Source organism: Callospermophilus lateralis, chromosome 9 (genome assembly GCF_048772815.1).
Source record: "Callospermophilus lateralis isolate mCalLat2 chromosome 9, mCalLat2.hap1, whole genome shotgun sequence".
Lineage (NCBI taxonomy): Eukaryota > Metazoa > Chordata > Mammalia > Rodentia > Sciuridae > Callospermophilus > Callospermophilus lateralis.
In genome coordinates, this window is record NC_135313.1 from 41,848,832 (window position 1) to 41,863,476 (window position 14,645).

Genomic DNA, 14,645 nt, shown 5'->3' on the forward strand with positions numbered 1-14,645 from the left:
AACATTCAGCATTTGTTTTTGGGGGGGAAATTGGCTAACTTCACTTAGCATAATCTTCTCTAATGCCATCCATTTCCCTGCAAATGCCGTGATCTTATTATTTTTTAGTGCTGAGTAATATTCCATTGTGTATAAATGCCACATTTTTTTTATCCATTCATCCACTGAAGGACATCTAGATTGGCTCCACTGTTTAGCTGTTGTGAATTGAGCTGCTATATACATTGATGTGGCTGTATCCCTGTAGTATGCTGTTTTTAGGTCCTTTGGGTATAGCCCAAGAAGAGGAATAGCTGGGTCAAATGGTGGTTCCATTCCCAGCTTTCCAAGAAATCTCCATATGCTTTCCATATTGGCTGCACTAATTTGCAGCCCCACCAGCAGTGTATGAGTGTACTTTTTTCCCCCGTCATCCTCGCCAACACTTGTTGTTGTTTGACTTCCTAATGGCTGCCATTCTTACTGGGGTGAGATGGTATCTTAGAGTGGTTTTGATTTGCATTTCTGTGACTGCTAGAGATGATGAGCATTTTTTCGTATATTTGTTGATTGATTGTATGTCCTCCTCTGAGAAGTGTCTGCCTTTTTCTATTTTGCATTTTGAGACAGGATCTCACTAAGTTACTGAGGACCTTGCTGAGTTGCTGATGCTGGCCTCAAACTTGAGATCCTGCTGCCTTAGTCTTCAGTGTCACTGGGATTACAGGCATATGCCACCACACCTGGCTATTTCATTATTCTTTATGACTCAATAAAATCCATTGTGTATATATACCACATCTTCTTTATATATTCATCAATTGACAGGTGCCATGTTTAGTTCCATAATTTGACTATTGTGAATTACACTGTTATGAACATTGATATGTTCTTTAGGATAAATATCAAAAAGTGGAATAGCTGGGTCATACAGTGGTTTCATCCTGAGTCTTTTGAGGAGTCTCCATATTGCTTTTCAAAGCACTTGTACTAACTTGCAGTTCCATCAACAAAGTATGTTTTTACCTTTTTCTCCACATCCTTACCAGAATTTATGATTATTTTATTGTTGATGATTTCCATTCTAACTGGAATGAGATGAAATCTCAATGTTGGTTTGATTTGCATTATTGAGAATGTTATATAAACAACTATATAAACATGTCAGTGCCTACCCATTTCTATCAACATTGTAGACCACTAATGTTAATATGCAATTTAGGAAAGGCTATGCATACAAACCTCTTTTAAAATGCAGGTAATTTAAGTAGCAGCATACATGCAGGAGTATATATTAAGTTTCATATTCCATTCATTAAAAATAAGACTATCTGTGATGTAATATAATATTTTTTTACCAAAACATATATTAAGAATTATTAAGAATAACAATGTCCAGATTCTAAGATATAAAGCCTGGTGCAGTGGTGCAAGCCTATAGTCCCAGCTGTGTGGGAGGCTGAGGCAGAAAGATGACAAGTTCAAAGCCAACCTCAGCAACTTAATGAGGCCCTACGTAATTTAGTGAGACTCTGTCACTAATAAAATATGAAGAATCACTGGGGATGTGACTTGGTGGTTAAGTACCCCTGGGTTCAATCCCTGGTACCAAAAATAAAATAAAATACAGCTTCTAAAGTATCAATAAAAATGCTATAGTCCCAGCAGCTCAGAAGGCTGAGGCAAGATCACAAGTTCAAAGCCAGCTTCAGCAACTTAGCAATACCCTATCTCCAAATAAAATATAAAAAAGGGCTGGGGATGTGGCTTAGTGGTTAAATGCCCCTGGGTTCAATCCCCAGTATCAAAAAAAAAAACTAGATAATTTTAAAACATGATTCCTCTATATAAATATATGTCTACTCAAATACTAAGAAGAAAGTTAGATTATCAATTTTTTTTCTGAAGAGTTTGAATATTTCTGTACTTTTCTAGTTATTTCTAGATATTAGTTATTTCTAATTATTTATATTTAATAGCTATAGCTAACTATTTCTAATTAGCCAATTAAATCAAAGTTGTTTCATAATCAATAGCCTTCTGTGTATATAAAGGCATTGGCTGGGGGAAAAAAACATTTCAGAAGTATTTTTCTTCTCTGCTAATTATGTTTTATTTGAAAATGATTTAATGGTCTGTGTTAAGAGGAGTCCTACATATCAATTCTTCCATTCAAACTAGTCTTCAAGAGGAAAACAATTCTTTAGAAAAGAGAGAAATAAGTGTATCACACATAAAATATTCTCAGGAAATGTCTTTCTTTAGAATGAGCATCATCAGGGTTCCCGGTTTGAATGTATATTGTTACTATCTTTCATAAAATGCTGTCTGAAGATCTCAGAAAAACTGGTAAAGAAGACCTGATGGAAACTTATTTGCTTCATGGGATAAAGAACTTTCCAGAAAAAATCATACCAAGAGTATGAAGATGACTGTCCCACCCTGCCCCACCAGAAAAAAAGCCCTGGTTGCATAAAAAGGACCCAGCCTGCACTCACTACTTCTCATTTCCCCTCTCTGGATGCTTGCCAGGTACCCAAGAGAGTATTCCAGGTAAAGAAAGGACTCTCAATGACCTTTTTCATGAAACTGCATATATGAATAGAGTCACCAACAGTAATGTGTTTATATGTACTAAAATAATCCAAAACAGAGTGAAAATGAGGCTTTGTGTGCATTTCAGGACTGACTGGTAAAGTAGAACAGCCATACAACAGCCGACTGGTGATGTCACAGGTGTACTGGGAATCCCTGGAATGGCCATTTTAGGGGCACACATGATACAGCTTGAGCAGATGTCAGTGAGAGGCTATAAAATTAAAGGCAGTACTGCTCATGAGACTCCATTGTACCCACAGATTAGTGAATCTTACAAATAATTGTGTAAGCCCCAGGCCCTTTTAAACACTTTCCCTTCACAAGAAAGGAAAATTTCCAATCAAAATGAGACATCTTGATGTCATCGGAGAACGTGATATATTGTGGGAGAGGATAACAAAAGAAGATATCAGGGTTTATCTTGGATGGCTCTCTATGACAATTGTCATTTACTGTAGGAAATCAAACCAAGCAATTCCTAAGCTCCTCAAAGATTTGCTTGATATTTTTAAAAATATGCATTCTGGATGATTTCTTTTGACCATTTTAATGTCATCTTGTCCCATCATATCTGATAAGCAAAAAGAATTAACTCAGGTTGACATACTGCCTACCAGAGACACAGATATTGAATTATCTAAGGATGGTTCTAAATACCAACCTTTAAATGATAACTGATCTGCAAAAGGCAAGCATTGTCTCTGACATGCCATGTCACATTTCTAACTCTTCATTCTGCATTGTGCTACATCCTGCAATGTCAGCTAACGTGGAAAGCAGCCGTACACAACCTGATGAGGTGACTTAAAATTGAATGAAAGCCACTATTCAGCCTGAGTACCCATTTTAGGCCATCCATTAGGAAAAATAAAAGGGCAAAGAATGAAAGGTTATTTTCAACCATTGTTTAAAATATGCTATGCTTCCTTGAATGCTTGCATTAAATGTATCTCTCTTCTGTCTTTATTCCATGATTCATTATTGTGAAAGCAAATTTAAAAAATAAATCCTATGCCATTTCCCTAATCAACTTGCAGTTATACAAACCGTCACCTCATTCCATAATACAGTTTTTGGCTTGAAATCATGGGCTTTTAAAAATTCTGGCATTGGAAAGGACCTAGGAGATCATAGAGGTCAACCCATTTACTGTGCTGATGAGGAAACAGCGCCAAGATGTAAAAAGATTTGTCCAAAGTCACATTGCTAATTAGTGGCAAAGCTCCTGCTAGACCCTGCATCCCTTTACAGTCAGTGTCTTTCAACTGTACTGCATGGGGCATAAACTGCTATGAGGAAACTCAGCGAGCAGGAGGGCACCTTGAGATTATTTACAATGGTATAAACAGCAGGCAACTAGACCTAACTTGCTCTGATTGAATTTCTGCTGTATTTTCATTTCTTTTCACATTTCAATGATTTAAGAGAGTTTGCTGTTTATTTAAAGTAGTCAAGAAACAAAATGCCTATGAATCTGATAAAATATGCTGTGTAACAGGACAAAAATAAAATTAATGGGAAGTCCAAGAAAAGAGCACGGAAATCAAGGAGTGGGTAGAGAATCTTGAGAGAGGGCCCCGGCTGCTGTCTAGCCATTGTTCTTCTTTCCAAAATGAGAGAACTAAGGATCAGAGCTGTTGGCTTATCCAGGGTCATCAGGAAGCAAGTATGTATCAAATCTTCTCTCAGCAATTTTTCCAACAGGCAAACTTTTCACAATTTCAACCCAATTAAAACACCCCTTCTAACAAACTAATCTATTCAAGTTAGGTTGGGAGAGATGATGAAAGGAAGGAAGGACAAGAGCAGACAGTCTAGTCCTAAAAGGCAATTCTAAGGCCTGCCTCTGTTTGGCTGGGTAAAAGAGACCTCCTTGAAGTCAGGAGAACCATTAATCTTACTTCTCCAATGTCACCAAAGCCTAAAACAACAATTGAAGGTGTTTTGTGTTGAGGATTTTTGTTCTTGGTGCACAGATAGCTCGTACTGAAGTCCATGCGGGTTACCTTCATGTTGACCTAACTGACACATTGGACAATTCAGTTCTAGCTTTGCCACTCTGCTACCATCCCTTAGCTGTCTGACTTTTCCCCATGTTGTCATGGTTTGGATGTGATAGGTCCCCCAAAGCTCATGTGTAAAACAAAGCAAGATGGTTTAGAGGAGAAATGATTGGGTTGTGAGAGCGTTAACCCAATCAGTAAATTAATCCCTGATAGGGATTAACTGAGTGGTAACCAGAGGCAGGTGGGGTGTGGCTGGAGGAGATGGGTCACTGGGGGTGTGTCTTTGGGTATAAATTTTGAATCCGGATAGTGGAGTCTGTCTCTGTTTCCTGATCATCATGTGGGCTGCTTCCTTCCATCATACTCTTCCACCATGATGTTCTGCCTCACCTCGAGCCCTAAAGAACGGAGCTGCTTTCTGTAGACTGAGACCTCTGAAATCGTGAGCCTCCAAATAAACTTTTCCTCCTCTACAATTGTTCTGGTCAGGTCTTTTAGTCATAGCAGCAAAAGAGCTGACTAAAACACATGACTATAGCACTTATTCCTAACTTGTTTCCTTTTTTAATTTTATTTTATTTTGGGTACAGGAGTGCTTTACCACTGAGATATATCCCCAAAGCTTTTTATTTTTTTTGAGACAGGGTCTCACTAAGTTGTTGAGGGTCTTGATAAGTTGTTGAGGTTGGCTTCTGACTTGAGATCCTCCTGCCTCAGACTCCTGTGTTACTGGGATTGCATAGTGTGCCACCACGCCCAATTTGCTTCCTTTTATAATGTACTTAAACCAGTTGCTTAATAATATAGTTCCCTTCTTTTAAATGGGGACACTTACTCAGTCTGGAGTTGCCCTATTGTCACTGTTCCCTCAAGGGCTGTTCTGTGATTCCTGTCTCCCTAGGATCTGAGACGCACGTGTCTAGACCTAAAAATCCGAACAGTGCTCTTTGAAAAACATCTTACATATCTTAGCCTTCCCGTTCTCTAACCAATGGTTCCTCCATCTTTCCTAGTCTGAAAAGGCATTATGCCTAACTTGGGAGACAGATGTAAAAGAGAACTGGAAATAGTAACTTTTTTATCACTGCCCATGGACCTTAGACTGCCATTCCATGCACTAAGCACTGACAATGACTTTAAAGCTTCTTGTCCCCTTTGGTATTTTTCAAAAGTCTCATTCTTTCTGAGTCTTAACCTTTATGACTTTCTTCATGCAGTTTCCTCCATGAATTTCGGGTCTGTACTAGGTCATCTGCTCATTCTTCCTTTCTTTGAGCATACCCTTATTAACTTGAGACAACCCAAGTGGTTGGTCCTCACCCAGCTTTACCACCTTCAGAAAAACCACCCTTTTTTATTTCTCATGAGAACAGAAAACAATTCAGAATCATACCATCAGAATTACATTTGTAGAGCCTTCTTTTTCTCCTGAGTTATCTTGCCTATTAGAGTCTTGTTTCTGCACAGTCCGGAGACAGAAGAGAACAGGAACAGAAAGGCAGGGAGAGAGAGACACAGAAGAGAGCTGACATCCCTTCCTTAATGTGGAAGTTAAGCCAAGGGGGAAGGACTTCAGCGTCTTAACCTGCAGATTGTAACCGTAATAATAACAGGAATGACATTATGCTCTATTCTCTCTTCTGCTGAACACCATATGGCTATTACACTGCTTTGAAAGGATAGGAAGAGGAGAGATATCTTGGGACTCTAAGAAATAACAGTTGTTAATATTTCAGATTAAAGTCATTGTGAGTGCACCCATGGCTAAAATAAGACCAGTGATTGCCTGTCCTTTCCAGGTCTGAGTGGCTGACAGTTTCTTTATCATAAAAAATAGAGGGATCTACAACAAAGCATGAGTTTCCACATTCCAGGAATGGGATGCAGCTAACCCAGTATGGATGGGAGGCACCTACATTTTTCCATCTGCCATTCTTGGAGGCTCCAGTGTGCACTAAAATTTGCCCCCAAGTCCAAGCCCCATTTGGACCCAGTGATTCATCGGGGGTGCTGAGATGTATCAGGTGAGCAATAGTACCCTGAAGAGTCTCTCTGCCCACCTGTAAGTCACACCGTCTGTCATCAAGCATCATGTAGCCTCTATCCTGACTCACCACTGCCAGTAGTGGGGATGCCAGTAAAGACAGGTGTGCCTGCTGCTCTTTTTGATGTGGCAATGCCCCCATGAATGCTGTCAAGAACCAGTGACTGAGTACCGCATGCCTTCTTCCTGCCATCCTCAACCTTTCTCCTTTCCAAAGCCCCTTTTCTATTGCAAAGTTAGAGGAATCTTTGCATGCTCCCAGAAAGCCTCTAGGTCTGGTACACATGACTGCAGAAGCTGCCATTTTAGGAAGACACCTTGATACCTCTAAAAAGGACTGAACTGCAGGGTAGACCCTGTGCTCAGTTTAATCTCTGCAGCTAAGCACATAGAAGTAAGACCAGAATCACAGTTTAAATTGTTGTCAGAATTTTTCGTAATCTTCTAACAAGTTGCTTTTGCAGCATTCATAAACCCAGTTCTTGGAGGGCAGTCCCGTGCCAATTTGCAGGGCTGCTATTTAAAGATGAAACCCGAAAGGTATACATATGCTCCAACATGGCTGCAATTTTAGCTGTTCAGAGAACACAGCAAGATAAATAACCATGCCATGAGAAATTACAGCATTATGTACTGCAATAAATATGACAAATGATAGGCCAGATATTCATTGGCTCATAACAGTTGGCAGGCATAACCATCTGTGGATCCAAAGTTCAAACTATTTGTTTTCTCTCCTACAGCTGCCTTGATATTTCTCCTCCTCAGCTGGAACCTCTGGCCTCTAAGGTAGCCTGGACAACCTTGAGAAACCTCTGACCTTATTAGGTTTTCATTAAAAAATAAAGGCATTGTAGCAAAAAAAAAAAAAAAAAAAAAAAAGCCAAACGCTTCATACGTAAGGGAGAAAGAAAAAAAACACAACATGAGATTTTGACGTCCCTTTTGTAATGTAGAGAGCTTTTTACTTGCAAAGAATCTGAAAGCAGGAAAGGCAAACCTGAGGATAATTAAGAAAAATGATAGTGTTTGTTGCCTCAGAAGAAATAAATCTTCTGTGCCTCTCGTTTATTTATTGATTAAACAAGGAACCCTACAATGGATTTAAGTTTCTGCTTTTGTCACTAGAAAGGTAACACTGAAGTCCATTATTTCATTATGCAAAATGCTAATCTATATTTCTCATTTAGAATCTAAACCTCTGCTTGGTTGAAATCTCACAGCTTACGCCACTGATAAGAGAAAGCCTAATGAGCCCTAATGTCACCACAGCAAAACTTACCCAATTAAACCAGCAGCTCCACAGAGAAGGAGACTGCCAACTTCTAATGCAGAATCTTGACAGTTTGGAATTGAAAATCCAGGCTCAAGAAAATCAGGTTTTTAAACAGTTGTCTTTCTAAGCATACTTGCTCCCCGATCTTGATTCTCCCTACTAGGATATAGGGAAGAATATCATCAGAAAGGTCAGGAAAATGTTTCCTCAGGCAATGAGAGATGCTAACAGAATTCTGGGAATAGGAACCTTTTCTCTAGATACGCACCCAGCCTGGGCGTGAGACAGCTGGGTAAGACAACTGGCCTTTTATCTTTTTAATGCATGTTTTCTCTTTCAGTACATATTAAAACGAAGCAAAATGATTACAACCAAAAGTAAATTTTTTTTCTACCCCTTCCCCATCACACACAAAACACCAAACCAAAAAGTCATCAGGATCAATATATAGAAAAACAGAAACTGCAAATTATTAAAGCACTCTACTACCGTTTCTTATCCAGGTATACCAAACCATCAAATCAACAACGTTGGAATAAATCTGCAATATTTATTGATGAAATATGCATTGAGTACTATCCACATATAAAGCAATAAGTAGAGATGGGGATGGGGCAGGGAGCAGGAGATAAAGATAAATCAGACATGGCTTCACCTTTTATGGCTCCCCGCTCATGAAGATGAATCATTGTCCTATAGGTCAGAGACTTGAAGGACACAGACACTGCTGGTGAAATGAAGAGACATTTTCAGCTGTGAAAACAGAACAAGAGAAGGTTTCCTACAGAACACGAGACCTGAAGAAAGTTTGGACTTGAACATAAAGATCTGGGGAAGCACACAGGCACCCCAGACAGAGAAAGAAATTCAAACAAAAGCAAGAAGGTGGAAAGGGATTTTTGAGCCCAGCAGGGTGAGAGGCCGGCAGAGCACGAGACACACAGATAGGCATCAAAAATGAGGGACTCTCTTAATACAGTTCTGGCCCTCTTCTAGGCACCCAAGAGAGAGTAGCAAACAAGACACACAAGATCTCCATCCCCACAGGGTTGTATTTCAGCTGGGGAGACATACATGTACGAAGGTAATGAACGAGGCCTCGGATGTTTTTTAATTATACAAGTATTGAAACTCAGAGATTACGGAAGGCATTCAGGTAGCTTTCTTTGATAAGACAATTATTTAGCAGACATAAAGTAAACAAAGGGTGAATTGTCTGTCCATTTCAAGGAATTATACACTAGGCAGAGACCTTGAAGAAAGACAGGTCTAGTACAGTTGAGGAAGGAGAAGTTCAGGATGGCTGGGCCAAGACAAAGAAGGCAGGAGAAGGCTATGACAGGGGAGGGCTGGGAGGTGAGGGGTGGCAAGCCACAAACTCAGAGCCTCAGGATGAGAAGACATGGAGAGTTGAGAGCCAAGGAGTGACCTGACCTGCCCTATATCTTGGGAAGAGCACTATGACTGTGGTATGGAGGACTGACAGGAGGTGCTAAGGATGGAATTAAAGAGCCCAGTATGGATGAGAACAGTGTGGCCACAAGAGGACATGGGCATGAATGAGGAGAATGTTCTGAATGTGAATATCATCAGGACAAGAGAAGGTTTAAAACAGTTTTCCTATAGCATGTTTATTCCCGATCTGAATTGGCCAAACATTTCTATCTTTGTTTTAAAAAGTTTAGCTCACACAGTTGTGAGTTCGTCTGACCCTGGCACACAGTCATATTATTCACATTGTATGAATAGCAAAGTTAGCTGGTATTACTTAGAAGTTCCAGCTATAACATCAGCCTCACTGCACAAGATAAGAATATAATTACCGTGGTGTTTCAACTAGTTTTGACTGTTAGCATCAGTGACACTGTCCCAGTGGGCTTTCTCATCAACGCTTGAGATTCCAGTCCTCTCAGTTCATAGCTTCAGTGGCCCCCAGTTTTAAAAGACAATTGCACTCCTCTTCTCCTCTAGCTAATGTAAACAGTTAAAAAGAATAACATGTTCTCATGTCCAACAGCCATGTCTTATTTTCTTCCCTAGTAAAAACTCAGCATAAGCCTTCTCTGAGATGAGAGATAAGAAAATGCATGGTACCAAGCTTTGTGTTTTCTTTCAGGCAGCCAAGAAGGGGCAGGGAGTGACTGATGGCCATCTCTCCCCCATCACTAATGCTGTGTCAGGGTCTGTGGCTCCACTTCCTTCTGCATGACTTAGGGACACGGCTTTCCTCCCATAGTCCTGACTCCTTCATCCTCTCCCTCACTCCCCTGAGGGCCCCACTCTGATTTCTATTTTTCTACATCTCCTATCACAGTTTCATTTTATTATTAACACAAGTTATCATGTCATGGGAGAGGTGCTTGCTTGATGGCTTGGGTATCTCAACAGTCACATGATTGATAAGCTCTTAAAATCACCCAGGAAAGAACTGCTACAGCAGACACAGCAGATAGAATGAAATAGACAGAGAAGACCATATTTCCAAATGCCTGCAGCAACCTCCTGGTCAGTTTCCTTCTCTGACCCAAAAATAAAAAATAAAGAAGGCAAAGAATCCACCAGCATAATATGGCAAGAAATGCAATATGATGTGTCAGAAATAACAATGCAGGTCAAGTTGGCATTTGTTGTTACTGAGAGTGATGAGCTGCTATTCCCCCATAGCTGCTTCTCCTCCTCCAGGAAAAATAATTCTCTGCAAGTCATTATCTTTTCAGAGCAACAGAATATGAGACTTTTTCCCACTATGAGATGATGGCCTCACTGCAAAACAGGGGTGACCATTAATCTCGGTATGTGATCTTGTCCTCGAAAAACAGCAGTTGTCCACATAATTCCATTCACAAAAATACTTTAAAGCAGCACTTTCCAAACTTTAATGTACACATGAATCATGTAAGATCTTGCAAAAAATTAGATTGTGGTTCAGCAGGTCTAGGGTGTGGCCTATGATTCTTGATTTCTAAAAAGTTCCCAGGTAAAGGTTAAGGGTATCAGTCTTCCAACCATATTTTTTGTAACAGAACAGTAAACAATATCTTCAGCATTATATTTATAATTACTTTGTATTTTGTTTTGCTTTCTAGAATATTCCAGTTTCTACTAGATTTGGGTTTTGGCCAGGACCCTTGCTTAGATGCGTGAAAGTTCTCTGGGGGTAGTATTTGAATATTTCAACTTTTTGATAACTATGGTTGACCATGTATTACTGTTCCCAGTGATGGTTGAATTCTTTAGTTATGATTCATGCTCTGCATTTTATTGTTAATATGTAAGTCACTGTGCTGATCCATGGATGTGGGGAGATTTTCTTTCTTAATCCTTCAGAAAGATGGCAATTAAATCCTTAGAAATCCAGTAAGCAAGAGGCAGATTTTTAATACTTTATTTCTTTAGAAAATACTAGGTTCTAACAACCTTTCTAGAAGAAAAAAAAACAACATGCTATTTTGCCAATTTTACTTGCTCATTCATAGAGTGAGAACTATGAAAAATCATGGAAGGGAACTTAGAATAGGGATAATGTATTTTACATTTTGATTCAGACCCTGTAATTTAAAAGAAAGCCTTGGAAGATAGATTGATTTTGATAATTTCCTGCATTCCACTTAACATCACCTGGAGCCAATCAAGAGAAATCAGAATATCTAGCTCTGACATTTGGGTGTGAAGCAAAAACAACACCTTTATATTTTAAACTTCGGTGTTTCTGAAAGTGAGAGGTTGAGAGGTTGAGAGGTTGAAACTTCCAGCTTCATCCATGCACGTTAGGAAAGAGCCCACCATTTTTTCCAAAGGTGAATTTGAATCAGATTGGCTAAGTTGGTGGTTCTATCTCAAACCTCTTCTAAGTAGAATCTGCTGAGCAAGCCAAAGCATGTCCTGTAGTTTGCTTTGCAGATAAACATCCTCTAAAGTCTGGTTGTGAAGATTCCATCTCCTTAAAATCTATGCCAATTTTAAGATCGTCAATTTATTTTCAAATTGCAGAGTTGGGATGGTATTTGGGTATGCAGGAGGATATATTGCTCAATTGTCATTTAACCATACATAAATTAAATGTCTGCATAAAAAGGAATGCATTTTACAATTTTCAAATTGATGAAAGTTTTATGGGGAGATGTAATGAGAATAAGGATGTATTTTATGCAGGAGGGAATGCTGTCTGGCACAAAGAACCTTTGACAAGAATTTAAAAGTCTGAGATTGAATTGGTGCCTCGAAAAAGAAGCCTTCAGGCATGGATGCTCCAAAGTAGGTCAAAAGAACATCAACTGAATCAGAGATGCTCACTGCTACCTTTGAAACCTCAAAGATGCTCTGGTTCCCAGGATGTCAGGAGAGGGCAGGATCACCTCAGATCTGGCTGTGTGAACTTAAGCACATCATTGAAGGAAACACAGCATGGAGCAGAGGTACCCTAAGAGTGTGCCCAGAGGCTTGGATTACCCAGTCAGAATGCCTCTGCTGGAGTCTAGTTACTAGCTGTGTGACTTTGGACAGATTACTTACCTTCCCTGTGCCTCAGTTTCTAAGCTATGAAATGAAAATAATAGTATCAGTGTCATAGGTTGGTATGAGGAATAAGTGATTAACATTTATATAAAGCTCAGATCAGTCTCACATGCAAGTGTGGGAACTTTATGTTTGTTAAATAGGTGGGCAAGTTACTAGCCTACCTAAAGCTCAGCTTACTCATATAGCAAGGTACTTCTTAAGGCCAACATATTTTAGCTAACTCATCCATACTAGTTTTACAATTAAATTTAATAAGTATTCTTTAAAACCCTGAAATATAGTTTGCACAAGAAAAGGGTAAAAAAAGAAAACAAAATTTAACAAAAACAATAATAACAACAACAACAACAACAAAATCTGTAGCACTGCAGCAGCAGTATTCCTCCAGGTTAGCATCCACACATTAATCAACCTTTCTGGGCACAGTCATTCATCAATTATGACTCCACTTCACAGTGCTGTCATGCAGCCCATATTTGACTATTTAGCCCACAAAAATAATCTCTTTTTACTGCATGTTTTCAACACACAGTACATGATGATAACACCTTCCATTTATATAGCACATTAATGGTTTGCAAAGCCTTTCACATCCATTATTTTATTTAACCAGACATCTTGTAAGAGGCTCATTTGTCTTGGAAGAGGCGGCTTTGAGGAAATTTCCAAATTTGATTTTAAAACATATTTTCACTGCTCCTAAGAGTTATCACTGAAAACAAAATTTCTACCAATGGTTCTTTCTCAGTGATGGACTATAGTTACAGCATCTGAGGATGTTTGTTGCAAGGGACAAAGCCATCCTGACATTAAGATATTCCTCATGCTCCCTCCTCTCTTCTTCTATCCAAGCCCATATTGCCTACTTTTTTGAAACCATCTCTGCTTAAAGCACAGTCTGTGTTTCCACATATTCAGAATCCCCACACCTTTGCCATTACTGTGAGTTCATCGGTAGCTCTCTTTCCTTGAGCTCAGTGCTGAAAGCCCCACATTTAACCAGTGTGCAGTTCCTTAGTGCTGCCCAGCATCCCTCAGTCCACCTCTCTGCAACCCAGTGATATTTTTGCCTGGAACTTACTAGTCTTTATTCATTTATTCCGAGGGATTCTTTTTTACTTTACTAAAAGGTACTTTACTGCCTACTTTCAAAAGGAATCTGAGATATCTTAAAAACGCACGCACATTCGGGGGTTCATAAGGAAGCACAAAAGAGATGGCCTCTCAAGGGTCCCTCTCACTGATCCTCAGCTTGGTGTCTTCCTTCTTACCACATGCTGCACACATAAGCAGGTCACTTCGCTTGGATAATTATAGAATTCATAACGCTTTGTAAAAGGAATGTAAACTCCAGTCATGGCTGGCAGAGTTGCCCAGAGACCAATTTTTCTATTTTCCCAGTCCTGAAATCTTCCATTTCAGGCTTGTTTCGGCTTCTGGAGGATCCATATACCTGGTTCTCCTTTTCCTGTCCTCAGAACTTTCACAGAAAGTTGATTTATTGAACACTGATATCTTAGTATGTGCCACTCTCAAGTGCATTACACAGATTAGCTCACTGAATCCTAATAATGCTCATGGATGGGGAAACTAAAATAGAGGACAAAGGGCTTACACAAAGTTTCAAGCACAGTGGCAGAGCCAGGATGGGACTCCAACCACCAGTCTCTAGAGCCCAGGTGACTCTACTCTATCTCACTTCCAACTACACAGAACAACTGCCTTCTCAGGTGTATGGAACACCCTCCTTGCCTTTTTAACCCAACATTTCAACTAAACCCCTGAAATGGGACCAATCCCTCTCCATGTGGCAGGGAAATTATTCAAATCATCTCTTTCAAAATATTTTAGAAATGTAATAAGTTTAAAGATTTAGTTCTCATGGTACTAATTGATCTCCTTAAGGCTCCTCGTGGTCAGAGTATATGCAGCTCTGCTATCCCAAGCATTTGTGTTTCTCTAACTCGGACTTCAGTAGCTGGAGATCCACTAGATGTAAAAGAAAGAATGACTGGAGTTTATTGAGAATGAATTTCATAGACCCTAGCAGCTCTGTATTGTTCCTGGGAGGTAATTTTGGCATTGATCCTCATGAGACCTATATGAACTTAGAGATGTGAATGCATTGTCTAAATTTAGAAAGAAACAGAGATGAAATGGGTTTAAAAGACCAGACTTATAACAACAACAAAAAGCATTTCTAATTTTTTTTTTTTTGGAAGAA

General features: G+C 39.4%; 1 long non-coding RNA gene across 1 annotated transcript in view; it reads right to left on the minus strand.

Annotated features, from left to right (window-relative positions):
• The window catches only part of LOC143407610 (uncharacterized), a 40,753-nt gene extending 32,659 nt beyond the window's left edge, over positions 1 to 8,094 (minus strand). The window contains exon 1 of the long non-coding RNA XR_013092364.2: positions 7,910 to 8,094. This is a non-coding gene — a long non-coding RNA (uncharacterized LOC143407610). The remainder of the gene's footprint in view (positions 1 to 7,909) is intronic.
• Between the last annotated feature and the right edge of the window lie 6,551 nt (positions 8,095 to 14,645).